This window comes from Sipha flava, unplaced genomic scaffold (assembly GCF_003268045.1).
Source record: "Sipha flava isolate LNK unplaced genomic scaffold, YSA_version1 307_pilon_pilon, whole genome shotgun sequence".
Lineage (NCBI taxonomy): Eukaryota > Metazoa > Arthropoda > Insecta > Hemiptera > Aphididae > Sipha > Sipha flava.
This window is the reverse complement of record NW_020272984.1, coordinates 700,696-708,778: the sequence shown is the minus strand read 5'-3', so window position 1 is coordinate 708,778 and position 8,083 is coordinate 700,696.

Sequence of the window (8,083 nt, the reverse complement as noted above, 5' to 3'; positions counted from 1 at the left end):
TTGCCCTCTTATATATTGTTCGAAATAACTGTTTAGAAGGCCCATTAGAAATGTTTGTGCTAGGATTCGTATCATGAACTACACCGACACTAATAAGGTAAGAAAGTGATTGAATAGATATTTTTTTATAAAAAATGGTATCTACTTCATTTTATGTCGTTGGACATATCATTAACATTATTGTAATATCATATCATCATAACAATAAAAAAAATCATGAGCCACGGGGTTTCATCCTTCGTGGAATCCTCTAAACGAAAAAAAAACTACAATGTCTTGTGTCATTGTATTTTCGCTCTCGTTTTCCGTCACGTTAGAATTCCGCAGCACGATTGTCAGGCACCGTCATCCATTTTTTACCTAACTCCTCGATATTGTTTAATAACTTCTCGTACATTGAAAAGTTAGCAGGTACAACTATATCGACATTCGAAACCATCTGTGGCGGTGTAGGCATATATCGTGTATGACGAGTGACCATGAATAGTGACGATTGATCTCAACCCCGAACCAAGTTTATTCGATCATTACACTTTATTAAAAAAAAACAAACTATAACAAACTATAAAATATTAATATGTTTTTTACATCAACACAACTCCATCGCTTTCTTTAAGAACTCCAAACACGCCACGGGTCGATTCCAGCTGCTGCTATATAGATGTGCCGAGGGATAACACTAACATAAAAAGTGTCTCTTTTTCAACAGCTACGCCTAGAATCTAAATAGTCTTATTATATATTTTTCTAACTATAGATTTTGACGTCATAAATGAACTTAACAGGCACATAACCAGACATATTTTTATAAGGGGGCCAACATTTTTTGGCCCCTTTCTGTAGGTGTGTTTATCAAATGTGCGTTCGATATCCGTATTTGGAATTTCTAGTTTTCAATCTAATAATACACGTACTATTGTCTTATCTCAAATTGTCAAGTGACGAATATTTATTAAATACAATCTCAGAATTTAATTTTTTGTTATACGATCATTTATCATATGGAATGGGCGCATGTAAACTCCACCACAAGTACCTTTATTACTGTAAACACCATAATATTTAAAAATCAAAATCAAGGGGCCCAGTTCGGGGCCACTGATTTTTCTTAGTGGGCCTTTCCCTCTAAGGCCCCCCTTGACGACGTGACTGGAACTTAAGTCAATATTTTTATTTTTCAATGGAGGTGATTTTAGAGAAATCTGCTACTTTAAAAACTAATGCACTCATTACTCCATTGAATTATCGTAAATTTCCAAATTCTTTAATTTTTTTAATACATTGTTCAAATGGTTGTTTAACCGTGATGCATATAGCTGAGCTACTATAATCATGCCTCAAAATCAATAATCTATACAAAAAAAGTCTAAAAAAGATAATTGTGTCCATTATTTCTTATCCTTAACGGCTCTAGCTTTTACCTGTATTTTTTCTATGATAAATTTTCTAATACTTCAATCATTCACATATTAATTAAATTACTTATTTAATACTCTAAAAAATTTGCAATATAAAGTGAAATAGTAAAATGTATATAAATTTAGTTATTTGAATTTCAAATTATTGTTTTCTTAAAAGAATTCTTTTTTTTATGATTACATATGATTATGGTTACATTGTTCGCTATTATCCATAAAAACAACAAATATATAAATATGGACATAGAATGATATTAAAACGCTTTAATATATTTAGATTATTTGAATATAAAACCTAAGTGAACTTCAAATGAAATGATTCGTTTATTGTAATAAGTTATTTTATATGTTTTTATGCATTTTAATTACGTAAATAAAAAATGATAATGTAGACCTTCCATTTTATTTATAATAATGAAGTATATATAATATAGACTATAGTAAACTAAACTCAATTTTTGATAAAAAAAAAAGCCTACAATATTTTGTTATTAAAATTACATGGAAAATATGACATTTAATTTTCATACAATATTACTATACAGAAACATTGTTCTATACCTATTGAACTAGTTCAAGAACTATATCTATTGACCCGTATTTGAAGGACAATGTTTTTGTACACAGAAGTATTATTGTAATAAATGTATTGTATAATTTGTAAGCATGTAATTTTAATATAAAAATATCTTTCACGAAAATGAGTATAACTTTATATCAAAATAGTAGGATTGATAATTTTTCCTTTTTATATTATGATGCGAAAAGTGCTGTATATCTCACCGCGGAATGTGTACACCAAAGATGTATATAGTCGTACATAAGACTTTATGCGTTTCATTCGTATTTTGTATTTAAAAAACGTTTTATAAACCTCTGGACGCTCGTCGGTCATCCATGTACGATTTCCATCTACATATTATAGTAAATAAATGTTATTCGATCTTCAATTATACACGCTAACAATGCTGGATCTAGGAAATTCAATACGATAAAAATGCAGCGAACTTTAATAGGTTGAAGTACGAGGTATGTTCATGAATTATTTTTATTTTTCATAAACTTAGGAGTGCCTTTATACCAACAGCGCCTAGGGCAAGCATACTTACTTGTACCCCACCTCTAAATCCGACACTGCATGCAAATAATTTGTTGAATTAACATAACATATATACCAGTCCAAAATCAATCTTTTGAATAATTTATAATTTATTTTTCATAGTAACTGTATAGGACCAATTCAACTAACTGGTAGGTACTGCTGATGCATTACAAAGCGTTCAAGGGCGGAAGCTACATACATAGTGGAAACCCTACAGAGAACTATACTATTATGTTATTTTCATTATTATTAGTATAGGCGTATCTGAGATACTGCCACAGTGAGCTGGTTTTCAAATTCCATCGTTATGACTCGTGTTCCTAATACACACAACATGTCAATTGCATATAATAATGGTCGTCTCCAACCATCCGTATACCGATGGTTATCGATATGATTAAAACATGTTATATTCTGATTTTTAACCGTATAACCAAAATAATTCACGGATACATTTTATCTATACCGTAATGTCTTTTCCACAAATAAATCGTTCAGGCCTGTATTGATACAAAGTACTATGTACCATGGAAATCAAAACATAATGCCATACGCCTGCATTCCAAATACATGTATCTAATTTAATCATCTATACATTCAAATTTAAATAATCTAGCAACAGTTTGCTATAAATAGTATTTTTTCATATTTACTTGCATATAGATGCTTATAATCTTTCAATTATTATCTATATGTATAAAATAGTTCATCCGTGTTAGCGGTCGTTCAAGTAAATTGTTAGTTCAAACGTGTAAATCTTAAAAATATTGATAAATATAAATTTTTTTTTTTTCAATTTCATGTTTCTCATAACAAATAATATATTTTCCATTAAGTACTTTTATTTGTCAAATAGTCTATTTAATAGTTAATGATCAGTTAATGAGAGTTAATGTTACCACTTTGATATTATTTTCGTGGGGCAGTAAACCGTAGACCAAAGTGATATTTAAAAACTGAATTTTGAATGATCATAAATGGTGAATGGATCCTTGAGTTTTATTTTATAAAACTACTATTTCGATTGTAATCAATATTAATGTAAAAACACTCCGAATTCCAAAAATTCCTTTTACGTAACTTATATTGTATTACTTTTATTAGTACTGATATGACATAATAAAATTACAAATAGTGTAGGTTAGTTATAGGTTCATGGTATTTATATTATGTTGTAATGTTATAAGGTATTGAACAATGTAAGGGATCATTTAACCATCTAGAAGTAAAATTTACATCAATTTACATTAATCTATACTTTACTTGAACTAAAGAATTTATAAAATGTTAACAGATTTGTAATAACTGATAATTTAAAACATGCCTATCGATATAAAATACGTAAATTTAACGTATGCGTTTTCTTCTACAAATATGTATGATAATTAAAATAAATAATAAATAAAAAAATGTGTTAAAACTGTCACAATAAAGTTTAATTATGTTCATATTTGCATATTCGAAATTTGAATGCAATTAAAGTCTCCGCATTTCATAAATCATCAAGAAAATTATTTTGGGAAAATACAATTTTTATCATACTATATTCAAACTAGTATCATGGTAACTGATACACCAATATGACTGATACTTGTTATTTATTAATGAGGTTATTAACATCGTCTTGTAAGTTATATGTCTGTTTGGTTTTACTCTGAGTTCGTATTCAATGTCTATAATCAGACGCTCAAGCCAAGATTCGCATCTTGATCGAACATTATTATTGTTTTGAAGCTATTTTACTCGTGTATTTTCTCGTTGCATTTTCTCTGCAGAAAAATCAAAGCTAAATATATTATATGTTGTCATGAGGACTAACAATTGATAAAAATTATTAAACAGAATACATAAAAATCATTATAAGAAATACATATTTATCAATCAATCGAACTATTGAGGATTTTTTTTCCCGCAATCACCTGAGACTAACGATGAAAAAGTAAGTCCACAGCTAGATTTCAAATCTTAATCATTTATCGATCGCAATAATAAGTTTTAATTGTATGACACTTTAATTAAAAAATATAATCCAATCGTCACAGTTCTTAAAATTTATATAATTTATAAAACTAAAATTAATGATAGTATTTAATATTAATCTTATTGTTATTATGTCCATTAGAAAATATAGATGTAATTGGTGAAACCATAATATAGAAATGTTGTATCTATCCGGAACGAAATGTATTTGTCACAGTCATGGTTTTATCAAATATTTCATAATAAAATAAATTTTTAGAAAATACTGTTATTTATAAAGTATTAACTACAATAAACGGCGAACGTTTAAAATTACTACATTTATTATAGTAGTAACTAATAATACACTCAATTGTACGAATCCCAATAAACGTATTGACTATTATTCGGTTCCTATAAAATATTTTAATTCATAATAACCTTAAAATCATCGTAATTGCTTTTAATATTTATGGAATATTTCAAACTTTCATTACATTATATCACATTTTTCTAGACGTATTTTCAATTTATAAATATTTAAATTACTGATTTTTAATGAAATATTGATAATTAGTTAATTTGAATTACAGTAAAATAGTTTTTAAATTAAACATAAAATTTACACACAGATAATGACACATGGAAAACAAATGTATATATAATTAATGAATAATAAGGAATTTGGTTTTTCTACTACAAATTATAGTAAAAACAAGAATTTTGTAGTTTTTTAAAGTGTAAAACTAAAAAAAAAGTGTTCTATTCAAAGTATAATATGTGACAATATTATTGAAAAATCGAATTAATCAGTATAAATGTTGACAGCGAAATTAATGATAATTTAAATTTTAAAACCTCCGAATAAGTGTAAAAATATACTTAACTATAGTTCATACATTTTCTGTTTAAGTTGAGATACTTAAGTTAGTATTTATTTATTTTTACTTTTTTTAGTTTTTTTTTTTTTTTTTGTAATAAAGGTTTTTGGAGGCGCATCAGTAAATTTATAAAAGTCTCTTGATAAAAACAAGAGACTAAATCCAATAACTTTCTACTCTGTTAGTAATAAAATTACTGTAATATTTATAATATACTGTATAATTGTATTATAATTGTGTAAAATTTAAAAAGTAAAATTATATTTCATTCGAGTTTATTCACAAAGAACGCGTTTGTATTATAAGGATCTGTAATTAGGCAATATATATTTAATTTATATCCATTAATGTTAATATGTTAGTATATATGGAGTGTGACACGGTGTTCAAATGTGATTCATGACCGACATTTTCTAGTCTGCGATCAACATCGCATGAAAAATTCGGTATCCAGAATATATCAATTTGTTTTTGTTCTTATAGCATTTATTTTCAAAATAAAACGTGTAGTTGGAAATATATATTTTTACACTCTTAGATGTATTTATTATAGGTAAAAATGAAACATTTTTAACTAAAACATATTTTCTATTATTCTAATTTTACGCAATTGTATATATTTAACAACAAAAAGTAAAAATGTAAATAAAAGTCTAAATAAAAATTTTCAATAATTATTACAATAATTACAAGATTATTTGGTCCGTCATAAAGATCATCTATAATGTAAACGCCGTATATTTGTAAAGTATACTTCATATTAAACAGTACTATTCCGTAAGAATACTTAATAGCAACTACATATTATCACAAATCTTTTTTTTCTTTTTTTTTAATAAACTAAAATTTTAATGTATATCACATATGATACACAAGGCAGTCAACTTGTTAACATAGACATTAAAGCCAAGAATGAATGTAATAAATAACATTAATTTTCTGAACTTAAAAACCTCATTGTTTCTTTCGATATTTTATAATAAGATTTTCCATTGACCAGTTTTAATCTTTTGAAAGAACATCGAATTGTGTGTTTAGAGAAAGTTTAAAACATTTTTGTTATTAACGTTGGTGATGCATAACTATTGTAAATTACCTTAATCATCTCCGACCAGAAGGAAATATTATATTTTTGAAACAGTTTCAATAAAATATTATAATTACACGCCTATCAACAATAAATGTTGATTTTGTGGTTTCAAAAAAAATAACGTTATTAAAACCACGTTTTCCATAATTTGTGTCCATTATTCATTTTTTTTTTTTTTTTTTAGGAGAAACGCTTTTATTTAAAATTGTGGTTTACCGATTGAATGAATTTAAAACTATAAAATTATTGTTATATTATAAATATATAATGTAGCTTATGGTTTATGCATATTTTTTGCGAGGAAAACAGTTTCTAATTTATACTACACATTATTATACGAGTACGTAGCGATGTATCTGTAATATAAACCTTAACCCTGAGGCCTAAAATAAAGTTTACATCTATTTACATGGACGAACATTATTTTAAATTTTTTAAATTCAAGAAATTTTTAAAAAATTCCAATATGAACAAATTAAAAATTGTTTTTTTTCAAAATTTTTCAACAAATCTACCATTTTAGAAGTGATATAATGATTTATAAATCCTGTAGGTAGAGTTATTTTATGCACTAATTGGAGTTCGATTACTAAAATTGTTGTTGATTATTACAATACAGTTTTAAACAGAAACGCATTAATGTGACTATATAGGGTACCTAATTTATCCCCCGATATTCGCCACTATTCTTTACAAAAATTCGTTCATTTTTAAAAAAATTTAAACATAATTTTTGTGCAATACAGGAGTAATGCATACATTAAAAATGTATAGATTTATTTTTAATATTTTAATTTTAGTTTTTAACATGGATTAAATTTTATAAATAACGAAAATGCTTAAAACGCCGTTTGTATGGAATACTCCTGGAATTTTGTATATATTTTGTAATTTTAATGAAAAACAAAAGACTGGATTTATTATAGAATGTAAATTACAACCGACTTGCCTTGAACAGCTAATAATGTATAAACAACATTGATGGCTTTATAAGCCAAGCAATATAAACTTACTAATTTCAACCAAATATCCATGTGGGGTGTTTTCAAACCGAATTTGAATAATTTTTACACGTGACCTAAAAATCAAAAACACTGCAGATATTCCAATGTTCAATATAAACCAATTAATAAAAGCTATATAAAACTAAAATATTTCGTTTACATTAGTAAACATAGTAAAAAATATGTAAAATATGTAAACTATGTAAACATAGTTTACATTAGTATAAGTGCTATAGAGGTTATTTTCTATCAAATTTATGATTTATTTAAACTACATGCAAGTATTTACAACCAATGAGGTTATTTCTTTTATACTAGGCATTGGAAGTTCACGAACAGGTTTCTACGGTAAAATTATTACTGCAATACACATTCAATTGTAATTGTGATCAGAGCCGTACCAAACCATTTTTTTATCCTGAGGCAGAATTGAAGCAACGTACCCCCTAGATTGTAGGGTTGTCACACTCACAGCTTTTAATATGTTTAATACGGATTCGGAAAAATTTGAAAAATTTTAATTAGGTTTATAGCAAACAAGAAATAAAATTTCTTAAAATAAATAAATTATTCAATATTTTTGCGCTCCCCCCCCCCCCCAGCTCCAAGCGCCCAAGGTAAGTGCCTTG